Below are 11,611 nucleotides of genomic sequence, written 5' to 3'. Positions count from 1 at the left end.
ATCTCATGCGCACACGCACACACACACACACACACACACACGCAGGATGATGGCATATAAAACTAGATGGCAGAAACGAGAGCCACCTGTTCTTTTGCACTCCACTGCTTCCCCTTATGCAACATATCTCATCACTGTCCCCTCTCTCTCTCTCTCTCTCTCTCTCTCTCTCTCCTCTCTCACACACATACAAAACCACACCAGGACTGTGCAGTGTTGACTGAAGTAACACAGTCCCATCTGAACCTCATGAGACAGTGGGCAGAGTTGACATTTGCAGACACAATAGCTGTGTGTGTTTTCATGTGTCTGGTGTCCACTTTGTTTGCCCATGTGCCAGTGTAATAAACTTGTGTGTGTGTGTGTGTGTGTGTGTGTGTGTGTGTGTGTGTGTGTGTGTGTGTGTGTGTGTGTGTTTATGCCCACATGAATTTAACAATTCATACGCCCCCTGTGCTCTGATATGAATCAACGGGATCATGGTTCCATGCAAATTGATATTAAATGTCATGTAATTACTGAATGGAGGTTGTCAACAGATATTTGGAGAGAGGCTGGCGTGTAATTAGCTCGCTGGGCTAAGTACGCCGCTAACGGCGTAGGTACAACAACGGCAGCAGGGCTGAGCCAGTGAAAGAGTTCGCCTGAGAGCTGTCAGCCTGAAATCAAGTCAAAGGACGGAAGAAGGAGACAAGTCAGGAACAGACATAACAAATGACGCCTTGGTGGTTAATTGGTGTCAGAGGTAAGATGCAACCAACGTGACTGCAGATCCCTCAGAAGGAGTACAGTCGTTTTCCAATCCTCCAACTCTACACAGGCAGCGTGACTCTTTGTACCTCGGCTCTTTCTATACTGTCTGACTGTGAAGAACAGGGTATCAGCTTTAATTAAAGTGTACACCGGGTCACCCCATAGATTATTTAAACCCTCTTTGTACATGGTGCAAAGTGTAATGAGTAATTGCACAGACAAATTACATTCCATAAAGCAGTCCTTTTCATGCAGTAAAGTGAACATAGCACTAATTATACGTTCCGGCTGGAAAATCGTGTTGGTGCATTGGCTTGTGAAAGTTGAACACCAGCAGCCTTTTAATATCGTACTGAGGTGCTATTTCTGGCAAATTTTTTTTTGCATTTCAAAGTATGAAAGGATTCTATGAGGATTTAGCTGCGACTGTGCCGGGCTCTAATTTAGTGTGAGGTGGTATAGAGGCAGTACAGGGCGGGTGAATGGGATCAGTCAACACAATCCCCGGTACAGTAACAAAGCAAGTCCATAGGGTCAAAGTCTCCGTCGGTGATCGTAATCTGTAAAATGATGCAAAACTAAAACCTGTTACGTCATTTTATGTTAAAGCCATACATGTATTTAGGAGATGACTCATTTTTTTGTTTTTGATGAACCACAATACGCAGTGAAAACGATGAAAACAAGACACATTCGTTTATTAAATCTTAATCCGTCCGTGTCTCCAATTCGTGTAATCTCGCCACCGGATTACGCAGAAACGCGGAACTAGTTTCCGACATTCTCAATTGATATGGCTCGTAAAAAACTCATTTGCAGACAATCCCCCCCATAAAAGCTCCGTCCCCGAGTCCTTTTATGTCCAGCTGCGGGAGAAAAAGGAGCATTCTGCCAAAACATCAAACAGCGTTGTCTATACAGCTTACTTAAAGAGCTATGAGAGTGTGTCTCCACGTTCTAATGGGCTCTAATGGGTGGATAAACACTGCAAGACTTCTTTCAGATTCCTTGATCTAATTAAGGGGATTAGAAATTTCCATTCCAGCCACGGAAGTGCTGTGAAAAAACATGAAGGAATTGCCACAGTGTTGAATAACCACCGCAGTCCTGTAGGTTTATGTGGGACAGCTTAATTAGGGCTAAATTGGTAATTTTACAAGAAAATCTGTAGGTTTCCGCACCCTGAGACGTTTGAGACGACAACAGAAGGTGAGGAGAGAACAGCCAGATACAAATTGGCAGAAACTTTGACAGAAATAATTACCAGACACAGGACAAAGGAGCTGCAAGTACAGACAAACGCCGCGCATCCAAGGGACATTCCTGAAATCTCTTTTCTTTTTAAATGGATCAAAGACAATAAATCAAGCGCAATTAAAAGCTGTGGCGAGAACAGGCCAGCGTACGTGTGTGAGTGTCTATGAAGGTCGGGAGAAAGGTCACGCGAAATCAGGGCGTAAACAATAGTGATGAACGAGAGAGCGGCGGAGGAGGCGATTAAAAGCAGAGGTAGAGAAAAATGAGCGCGGCCCAACAACTGATTTACAAACTCAGGTGTCCTTTGCTCAAGAGCACGCTGTGCGGCCGACGCCGGAGCCGGAGCCTGTGGCACATAAAAGCACGGCCACGCGGCGGCCGGGCTAAATCACAGTGATTTAAGGGGGTCCTCCTGCAGCCTTAGCTTTTATAGGACACCGAAGAACACGGCAATGTTGTAATGGACAGGTTTGCATAAAATGGCTCCTTAAAACACTAAAACATCCATATATAATGTTTGTTATCGCTCGTCTTAGTCACTTTTACGCTGGGAGAAGAGGGGACGCGGGGAGATTTATTCCAACGCTTCCTGTGAGTGTAACACGGGGCAGCGGACCCCCCCCCCCCCCCCCCCCCCCCCACACACACACACGTGGACGCCAGGCCACCGCCGCGTCCAACTCCTCACAGCGAGATTAAAGAGGTAAAAGTTTGTACATGTGAATTCTTTATATTCTGTGACACCCACATCCTCTGTGAACAAAGTAATCCGCTGGTTCTTTGAAAGTGCGAAACACCGGGGTGCTCGGCGCAGATACAATAACAGTGCAGCAGCACACCCACACAGATGGTACTCTAAATCCTATTTAGATAATAACCAAATAAAATTTTCCAGCTGAGATGCATGAGCCCAAACCAGCCCGCCTCGTCCTCGCTGCCTTTATCTCCACGCACGCTCTTCTCCATATTCAGCCGCCCATTTATCCCCAACATGATACAATGCAGACCTGTCAAGTAGCAGCGACTCAGGGCTGTAATTGTGAATTTGGTCTCATCTCATCTCTACCTAATCATCCGAAGGCTTGTATATGAAGCAGAACAACTGCTTTGCATTAGTTGCTTTAATCCTCCTTGTTGCTCAGAACCAGGAACAATAACTTTTATGCCAATGCTTAATATTGAACACTCGACGTCTCCCATACAAACTAAGGGCATAGTGTTCGATGCTGATTGTCCAGCAATCAAACAAAGGCCACAAGCTGTTGTCATAGGGCACCTTTCACTTGAACTGGTTCAATACACACTTCCCACAGGAAATGAGTCTCGATTAGCAGCAGCAGCCCTCTTTCCTGGCCTCCTCTACATCCACCATCCCTGCATTCCCTCATCTTCGTCTCTTTTCCCCGAGCAGCTCTCCCAGTTCCTAAGCGCTGCCTCAACGCAGCACCTCGACGTCTGACACGCACAGTCTTTACGAAGATCACATCGCAGTGCGAGAAATGCAGCAGCAGTAAATCGGTCTTATACCAGGACAGTGCTCGAAAAGACAGAAGTAGCTGGGACAAAAGAATCTTCGGGGGTCAGAATGAATCCTGTGATCGACTGGGTAGTTTGCAGGGACGGACCCAAAAATGTGCTGGTATTTAAGGTTTGCTGATGTTGATAACGGGCAGCGTGGCTCAGGACCCCCTTTACCTTCTGCATCCCTCACCTCCGCTGCCTTTGTTACGTACGGCGCTGCTCAGGGCTGAGCCTGACAGCTGCAGGATTGATGTTCTGCCACTGCCGCCTGGAGACCACAGCGACACACACTCAACTTTTCCCTGTTGGATTCTCGCTCCCTTTTTCACTTTATTGGGAATCGAGGACCAGGGATGATCTTGAATTGCTCAACCTGTCGATCCGGCCCACGTCGCAGCAGCTGTGGGTCCTCCTGCTTGGAGGCGCAGCGCAGTAGCGTCGATAACCGGCTAATACCGCACTTATCAGCGTTTGTGATTGTCTGAGTGCCGCTGCTCTTCATAGTTCCTGTTTATCTTGCAGGCAGGCGCCTGATTGACACTGGAGTTTTGCCTGTTGCTGCCAAAAGCGAGAAGCCCCTGACTGACAGAGCAACACAAACGCACAGTGAGGTCCGTATCGCACCTGCACAGCTTAGTTCACCCTGGGTCTGAGGCATCGCATGCCATCGCCGTCTAACGAGGGAGCTGATGAATTCGGCTCTTATCAGCGCTTCTTAGTCACTACATATGAATTTGGAGACGTGTGCAGACGGAGGACTTCAAACAGGCTGGCGAGTATTGAAGCCAGAGCCACGCTGTGACCGCGAGGCCTAATGAGGCTTCTTCAGCAGCTCTGACGGCCATGGGTGCTGAGAGTCTGGCATTGTTCATCGGCCGTCATCCCCAACAACAGGTGTGTGTGTGTGTGTGTGTGTGTGTGTGTGTGTGTGTGTGTGAGTGAGTGAGATCAAACCCATCCGCCACCCTGCGCCAATATGCTCAGTGAACACAGCCCAGATCTAAAAGCACGGGTAGTGGGAAGTGAGAGAGAGAATGAATTAAGAAAGTCAATGGAAGATAAGAGCAAAACACCAATAACAAGAAAATACTGAGTCAAAGAACTGAAGGTTAATAGTGAGGTAACACAACAAAGGAAGAGACGAGGTCATAGGAGGACGGTGAAAGGGTAGAACGCCCCAAATGAAACAAGGCGACGGGAGAGAGAGAGAGAGAGAGAGAGAGAGAGAGAGAGAGAGAGAGAGAGAGAGAGAGAGAGAGAGGAGAGAGAGAGAGAGAGAGCAAAAGGCCACAGCACAAAGCAAAGTTATAAAAGATGAAAGACAGGCGGCAGCGGCGTCTGAAGCTACAGACGCGTTCATTTGGAGCTGGAAGCAGTGGGACAGAGACTACCAGCAGCCGGGCCGGGCCGCATGGGCCCGCGAAGCCCCATTCACCAGCAGAGAAGCACTAGTCAACACTGACACCATGGAACCGACCCGAGCGGAGCAGCTAAACGGACCCACGCCGACGCTCGGCCGCCTCCGAACGCACCGCGTCTGTCTGTAACGGACTGGTTCTGGTTCTGGCCCGGCCCGACTCGCTGCCCGACGCCTCGCCTAATTCAAGTGGAAAAACCTAATCAGCCAAATTGCAATCGCAGGGATCACTGCTTCCATGCAACGTTTAGAGCCTCACCTGGAACAGGTGAACCCGACGATGCCTGAATCTGCTTGAAACCAAGCAGAGCGGTGATCGTACTGTATCAGTGCTCGTCTCACTTACGCGCATGAGATGAGCGGCCGCTGTCAGCGCGCGGGACCTCCTTCATCAGGCGCCTCCCTCCACCAGGAGGCAGAGAGGAGACCTGGATCTGGATCCGCGGCTCGTCTTCAGGCCCATTAATCAGTGACACAGCCCAGCATTTTACGGCGCTGCTCTGTAATGGCTCTGAACTTTTATTCTGCGGTTGGACCGCGCGCCTCAGTCTGTGGTGACAGACGCTTCCTGGTGTGGCGGCCCGTCAAACAGCCAAAATCACCTGTACTATTTGACTGACGCCTGCTGTCGCCATCCGTCCACTTCCACAAACAACCAACTCGGCCCAAACTTTGCTGCGTGACATTTCACTTATGTCAGTTTCACTTCACTCTATTATAAAAAAAAAGATATACTCAACACATCTTTCCCTCTGTCCACAAATAGTTTTGGACCCTGGATTACTACGTTTTTAATGCGACTCAGTTCATTTAGATTTCTATTTTAAGGAATCAATACTTTTGAAACGTCATATCTTAAGATGAGAAATGTTGTTTGAACGTTAAACGAATCAAAGCTCTCATTAAACACTTCTGCCGCTCTTCAGTCGTATGGACCAGTGCACGCCAGCATCGAACGGGCTCAACAGGACGCTGGTGTCGGAGGACGGAGGAAACCAGATTGAACGCCGCCCGACGAGAGACACGGTCGCCTGATTAATCGGCTGCGAGTCGGCCGCGTGTGACTTCCCCAACTGTCTGCTTCCTCGCGCGTGCTACGCTACACTTGCTCATTCTCACGTGCTCAACAACGCGCCGCTGTGCCGCCCAAACAAATGTGTAAATCTGAGAGACAGCATACGAACGGGGGGAGGGGGGGGGCTTGATGGCTCGAGGTTCATATGGCAGATTGACGGAGTGAGAGCGAAGGAGACAATGAAGACTGTCGTTACGAGCGCGCGCACGGGCTGTCGGAGCGATAAAACATATGGGCGGCGCGGCGTTCCCGCTGCAGCGGCGCTGCTGTGAGTGCAGTCAGCTCCACACAGATGTGCGCGTGCGACGGAGCGTGACGCTGACGAGAAGCCGCCTCCACACGCAGCGGCAACACGCGCGTGACCGCGGACACACGCACGCACGCGCCACGCATCTGCAGGCTCGTCGTGCAGTGAGAGACGGCGGCTCCTCTCTCTCTCCTGGCGGAACAACGCGAGACGTGTGCAGCGCCAGCGCGAGGGAGAAAAGCCCGTCGCGTGCGCGGAGAGGGGAGCGTTCGGTTTGGCCACCGCGTCTGGGAGGCCGCAGCTGCCACCTGTGTCGTCGCACTGAGAAGGCCGGACCGCCCCGCTGCACCCACTCACCGAGACAGACCGAGGCGAGTGAGAGCGCTCCCCCGGTGCATTTAGGCCAGGCGTAACACCAGCTGCTCCGCCGGTGCTCTTATTGCTGGAAATGCAGACTGTGGGGAATAATATCTTCTTCTTCGGCATTCATTTCTAGACTATAACATGTTTTATTTATGTCGCTCTCTGGCCCACCGCGCCGCAACGCTAATCGCTGGGTTCCTCTAAAGCAGCAGAAAGGACTCTAACAGGAAGCCTGAGCATCAACATTAAATAACGATGTCAGCTGATCCTTGACGTCTCATCACCGGCCCCGTGTCCTTGCCGCTCCTGTAGAAAGCGTTTGTTTCCCGTTGAGTGGCGCTGGCTCCGGACCGTTTTCTCCATTATGCGTCTGTCACTGCGCCGTGACAGGGAACACGCTGCTTTTAAAGGAAGCCAGATTAGCTGATTTGATTGACTGCTCCCAACAGAACAACAATTAATGCTTCCTAATTCTACCCATTGCCTCATCAAAGCCGGTGGTGATAAATTCACCAAATTTACCACATGAGGTTCTATTTGGCACACTCAGACACACAGAGGCAAAAAAAAGCTTTTATAGAAACAGTTACAGACTGATGAAAACTGTTTACGAACCTGAGTCTTCTCCTTGTTTAGTGCTATTATGAAACTTTGTTATGCTGTAAGTTGACTACCGCAGCAGATGTTTCGCAAAGATAAAGAAAAAGGGAACAAATGCTAATTAATGAGCAAAACCCATTAGAGTAATTAATAACACTGGCTGGAGTTATATGCATTTAGCCTCTACTAATAATTATAAAATGCTCCATGTCGTTCTGCTTTGAAGTAGCACTTAGTTTTCTTACATCACCTCTTCTGATGTGAAGGTGTGTTTTCATGGCTTTTGAACGGGGTTGTTGTCCATTAGTGGAAGCTTGTCAGACATTTTACACCAGTGTGTTACATTCTGTTGCTTTGTGTGGGGGCGGGACTAAATAATTCAATATAAGTGAGTGTATTAGCATTGTTTGAGCCCATCGTACTTGTCTGTATGAAGTCAGAAGTCAAAGCAGAGGTGGAGCAGCTGTGCAGCGGCCGTGATGCACTTCACAATGTCCCGTTTTCCCTAAAATGTGCAAGCGGACCGCTGTCAGCTCCACAAACCAACCATCTACCGTACGTAGTGTCCTCAGATTAACTCGTCCAACAGCAGGACAGCACATTGTGTCAGAGCATCCAGAGCGGCCTAACACAGACACAACCAAAAGCTGATCGCCTGAAGAAAGAGATAAAGCAACACTCACAAGCAATAAATGCAACCAGTCGTGGCCCAATGCGAGTGTATAAACACAAGCTCTACGTACTGCACCAGGATCAGCCAGGCAGAACTGCCCTTACACAGCTCCTGGAAGAAAAAAAATCCAGAAAGACGGCATTTTTCCAAATGAGGCACAATTTCCAAATGAGGTTGGACGCGGAAAATGAGTTTGCAAAAGTTATTTGTTCTAATTACGTTTTAATGAACTATTTTTGTTCTGAATAATTGAATCTTTTCTCCTATAAACGCCACAGAGATCATTAGCCTACATTCTACATTGGTTTTGCCATTGTCTCTGCTCCGTCCCATTTTTAGCCTTGTTATCGGAAGATACATTAAAGGGCGGTATTTAAATCATCACCCATTGCTCAGCAGTGAGGGTGGCCGCGGAGCAACCAACCTCTATGGGGAGATTATCTCTAGAAAGCCACAGTGCAGCAGCCACAAATACCAATCTGAGCACAACAAAGATGTTTCCAATGGCTGGAAAACACAAACTGTGCTCCATTCATCCAAAAGTAAAATCAGCGGGCAGAAATTTGACTGGATATTCATGGGTATCGAAATAATTCCAGGGACACAACTGGTTCAGAAAAATAACACAAACATACAAATATGCATTTAATTAGGCTCTAACTATAACTTAAAACCTTAATTTAGTGCAACAGCCAATGTGAGGTGCCTGAGTTTGTGGGTCCAGTCCTTCTGGTGTGTTATCAGCGGAAACAGGTGCACGTCTATCTACTGACTCTCCAAACAGTAACAAGGAAACAGAAGAATCGCAGGGATAACAAAAAGACAGCACAACGACGGAGAACAGTTCTATGTGCATTTAAGGAACGGATTAAAAGAAGATTCATTTTATGATTAATTATCCTCACTGTGTTCTCAGGAAGTGCTGAGGAGGAGAAGTGGAGGAACAGAAGGACTTAACAAAGACACTGATTAACATACTGTACAGATACACAAGCAACAAAGATTTATGCAACTTCACAAAAGCAGCGGCGCTTCCGCATGGATAAATTCCCCTGAAGTTGTGAGGACAGGACCCGGGCAGCGGAAGCATCGCAGCTCGTTTCCAGCGAGGCCAGCCATCGCTCAGCGCGCGGGGTTATTTAAAACACCCAGCGCGTGTGTAAACACTTTTACTTGGCACAGTCAGAGTTTTGTTATCTTTTATGAAAACAAATTAGAGCCACGTTTGTTTTTTGATGAGACTGCCCCGGAGTTAAAAAAAAAAAAAAAATGCTTTAAACATTTGGAATGTGACGGCGAAAATAGCCCCTGGCGCCCGAACGCAATTTCTCATTCTGACAACAGCTCGAATAGAAACACGCACAGGCAAACGCGCGCACGCACGCACGCACGCACGCACGCACGCACGCACGCACGCACGCACGCACGCACGCACGCACGCACGCACGCACACACCTCCAATGGATTATGTAAGAGCCCCTCTGCTTGATTATGGGGAGTAGAACTAAATTAAGTACGTAATGGAAGTTCTTCCACCAGTCGCGATCAGACGTAGACACGGGGAACGTACGCAGCCTGTAATGATCCACATTACAGCGAGGATCCAAAACGCTTATTAATGGATGGAAATTAGAGCAGACGTCAGGCGTCTCTCCAGCTGAAGTGAGCTGACAAACCAAGTCATTTGCGTAAAGCCGCAGCATGCTGCTTTTACACTTGGTGCTGGAAATCATTGGTTTGCTGCGCACCGAGCCAAGCTTCCAGGCTTTGTGCTCCACTAAATGGCTGCTGGCGCTGGGTTCATGTTTGGCAAACAGACATGAAAGGAGAATCGATCCTCACGTCCAACTCGGAGCCAGCGCTGTAAGTGCACTTCCCCCGTGTATCAAACTGTCTGAATAATTAAATAACAATGAAATTCATACCAACACAAATATGAGAATGGAACTAATGCATCAAGGGCTTTCGGACTTTCGGCCGTTCCTGAAAGTTTCTCCACAAAAGCTACTTTCTCAAATCAACACAAAGAAACAAGCGACATGTCCACAGTTTGTGTGTGTCTGTTTCAGTGGGTGTTGCTGCCTTGCTCAGAGGGTCTGTGACAATTACAAAAATTCACGTCGCCGCTGTACAGCATATTCAACAGAAATATCTGCGTGTGGATAATTCCGTCTTCGGATCGGATCGTCTGCGTGCGTCTTACTATTTTGCCCCGAGGCCGTCCGGATTCTGAAGATTCCAAAAGAACAGCTCATCAATATTCATGCGAGTTTATGCTTTCATTAATGTTGCAGCAAATTGTCTCAGATCAAGCTCACAGCTTGTATCTGCGCTCGTCCCAGCCAATCTCGCGGGCAGAGGGAGGGGAGCGGGTGAGAGAACGAGAGGGAGAGTCATCAGAGGGAGTTTGAGACGGGGAGAACAAAGAGAGGGCCATAACTGCTGCATATGGCACCGAGCTTCCAGCAGATGAAAAGGCTGCTTTGAAAGAAAGAGGGGACAAGATGCTGCAGAAGAAGGGGGGAGAGAGAAGAAGAAGAAAGGAGGAGGTCATAAGAAGAAAGGAGGAACGATAAAAGACAGGAGAGAGAGAGGTTGGGTTCTGAAGGTGTCTGTCCTACTTTGGTTTGAGTAATGAACCCGAGGTGTCCTGAATCTGTCCCGAATCACCCAAGGCCCAGTTAGACCACCCAGTGCTCAGACTGTGTGTCCTCCGGCATGTGAGCATGTGTGTGTGTGGTCTAGTCGCCTGCTTGATTTAATATGCTCTCTACTGTACATACTGAAGTTGTGTGCATGTGATCTCAACGCCCTGCGTGTGTTTAATGAACTGCTGTCTCCCCCCCAGTCATCTGGCTTCATACCAACACGTGTTAGTGGGCAACACACACACACACACACACACACACACACACACACACACACACACACACACACACACACACACACACACACACACACACACACACACACACACACACACACACACACGCGTATCATTTGACTTCACATTGTTATGTGACCTACAAGGGTAAATTCATGCCTGGGGTGACACACACACACACACACACCGTCAGGCCTTATTGCGTAATGGTGGACGTACAGTCACAGCTGCCAGCATCTAAGTCAAACCTCACATCAGCATTTATGTGTCCACGCTCCGTGTCATTCCAGCAAACAATCCCCACCGGCTCCACTTCTTTCTTTGCATGCGTGTTAATGCCTCCTAAGCTCCATCCTCTCGGTGCTTCATACATGATTAACCATGTTCAAAGGGAGCAACTATGAGTTAATGAGCGTCATGTAATTGGCTTCACATGCAGCTCACAGAAAGAAAGAAGTGTTGTATCTCGTGTTTGGGACACGAGAGCAAACTGGGATCAGTAGCAGAAACTAATGGCTCTGGCTTTGCTTCCAAAGGAAGACTAATAACACACATTAGTCGTGATTTACCCATATTTTGACTGTTTGTTAGGTTAAGGAGTAAACTCTGTGTGGAGATGATGAAGATGTTCCCATTCGTTAGATCATTCAAGTTAAAGCTCATGTGATCTTGTGTACATGAAGTAAAACCATCTGGATAATCTGCTGTATGAGCTATGCTGATGTAGCAGCTCTGAGTGGTTTGAGGTCCTGTACCTCATGCAGCCCTCACTCCTCCATCTACTGTACCTCCCTCCTTCACATCCACGCCTTGTGTCCTGT

General features: G+C 48.4%; 1 protein-coding gene across 2 annotated transcripts in view; it reads right to left on the bottom strand.

Moving 5' to 3' along the window:
- The window catches only part of ccser1 (coiled-coil serine-rich protein 1), a 77,072-nt gene that overhangs the window by 4,374 nt on the left and 61,087 nt on the right, over positions 1-11,611 (bottom strand). The gene's annotated exons all lie outside the window — the stretch shown is intronic.

The sequence above is a fragment of the Betta splendens genome, chromosome 9 (genome assembly GCF_900634795.4).
Source record: "Betta splendens chromosome 9, fBetSpl5.4, whole genome shotgun sequence".
NCBI lineage: Eukaryota > Metazoa > Chordata > Actinopteri > Anabantiformes > Osphronemidae > Betta > Betta splendens.
Note: the sequence above shows the minus strand (reverse complement) of the source record. Positions and strands in the feature narration are given on the sequence as shown.